Below are 1348 nucleotides of genomic sequence, written 5' to 3'. Positions count from 1 at the left end.
ACCTGTTTCTCACCTGCAGGTCAGCCAGGAGGAACTGCTGGACGGACAGTTGGTGTGTCAGTGTTTGCGTTCTTGTTGCTGTTCTACTTTTGAATTCAATTTTTTTTTAAAAAAAATAGAAAACATCCTCTTGGTGGTAAGTTACAAGTTCAAATGTTTCTGGTCTGTAAATCTCCTGCTGGTGTGATCATGTCACCATGCTGAATGACTGATCTGAGGACAGAAGAATTTCTAGATTCAAAGCACATCGTGAATGTTCACTGTGAACCTCAATAATTAGTAGAAAAGACATGTTGTTGAGGGTGTTAACAAAGTTTCAAGGATTTCTGTTCCCAACTGTGCAGAGAAATATATGTGACATCTGGATAAGGTTGGGTTCAGTGCTTTTCTTTGGCTTTATTTGGATGTATCTTCTGACTTTTAGCTTTCAAAATCAAACATCTAAACCATTATTCTCAAAACCTGTTTAGAAACTTTCCTCTAATTTTAAAAACTACTACATACACATGCTAATGTGTTGTTTGGTATGTTCATGCTGTTTGCAAACATATGTACTTAATCGATCTGTAAGTTAAAAATAGTAGTGGCACAGCCTGCTTATATAAATAAATAGAAGATAAATATGATTGTATGTTTACTATTATTATATGTACTTTATACATATATATACTTACATAATTTTAGTGGATTTGCAGCCAATCTGAATCATATATTAAACTGGCATCTTAATGTATCAGCTATATGAGCATAAAGTTTTGTAGCCCAACAGAAGATTGTGTGATTTACCCCAAATAAAGACCTTCCTAACTACCCTGAATGATTCTGCAATCTGATTATTTCAAGGCTGGAACGCGGATCTTTCAAACTAAGATCTGAGTGTGGGAGAAACCTGAGAGGGACATAGGAGAGGGGCTACATTAGAGTACCTTCAATGGTATCCATAAATGATGCCTACTTACAGACTCTCTGTCTCCCACTATCTATTTCCCTGTTTGTCTGCAACAGAGGCGTCCCCACAACTTAATGACTTGAAGTGCCATAGGAGGTGAACACGAGGCTTAATCAGGGTGCCGTCATTGGCTGACATCAGATCAAGAATCTGTGCGTATAGCCTGAAAAGTGAAAGTGCAAGTGTCCCAGAAAGTCTTCTCTGTTGCGTCTGTTGGAAGTGCCATGATGTCTGGAAAAGTGGGACTGATGTTAATATTGATTTTTAATATTTTGGAGGCGTCTTCTTCTGGTGAGTTTTTAAATGTATCTCTATTGCATTAGTATACAGAGAGAGATCAATGTAGACATATTATCTGCTATAAAGACAGGTATAGTTCATTGATTGTAAGTAAAGTAG

The sequence above is a fragment of the Pundamilia nyererei genome, unplaced genomic scaffold (assembly GCF_000239375.1).
Source record: "Pundamilia nyererei isolate P.nyererei 1_Seehausen unplaced genomic scaffold, PunNye1.0 scaffold00497, whole genome shotgun sequence".
Lineage (NCBI taxonomy): Eukaryota > Metazoa > Chordata > Actinopteri > Cichliformes > Cichlidae > Pundamilia > Pundamilia nyererei.
Note: the sequence above shows the minus strand (reverse complement) of the source record.